The sequence below is a fragment of the Asparagus officinalis genome, chromosome 5, assembly GCF_001876935.1.
Source record: "Asparagus officinalis chromosome 5, Aspof.V1, whole genome shotgun sequence".
NCBI lineage: Eukaryota > Viridiplantae > Streptophyta > Magnoliopsida > Asparagales > Asparagaceae > Asparagus > Asparagus officinalis.
Genome location: NC_033798.1, coordinates 99,664,274 through 99,664,687, shown reverse-complemented (window position 1 = coordinate 99,664,687; position 414 = coordinate 99,664,274). Strand labels below are relative to the sequence as shown.

The 414-nt window shown below is 36.7% G+C and overlaps 1 protein-coding gene across 1 annotated transcript in view; it reads right to left on the bottom strand.

Moving 5' to 3' along the window:
* The window catches only part of LOC109842241 (NAC domain-containing protein 92-like), a 2,609-nt gene that overhangs the window by 1,621 nt on the left and 574 nt on the right, over nucleotides 1-414 (bottom strand). The window lies entirely within an intron of this gene.

Sequence of the window (414 nt, the reverse complement as noted above, 5' to 3'; positions counted from 1 at the left end):
ATGCAACAATTACGTAATATATCTGTGGTGGTAGATGGTTAAGTGTGGCGTGAGATAATTCTTGGAAGTTTGATCAAGGAGGAGGGGCTTGTGAAAACTTGTGTTTCACTTAATGAAAGGACTGTTTTGATTTAAATAAGTCGGGAAGAATCTTTATTGTACTACACTTCAACAGCGTAAGAGTTAATTTAGAGGGGGTTTAGTTGCTTTGGATATAGCACGAGGCAATAAATGGAATTTTGAATATTGTAGCACACTTCAGTTTGTCTAACCAACAAGAATTCTCTCTCTCCCTCTCTCTCTCTCTCTAAATAGTCAGTATTTGCATTTATGCATGTGAAAACAAAAGGGAAAAGGGGCAGGAACAGCTAGAGACAAGAAACATTATCATCTCTATCAATTACCTGCAAATTT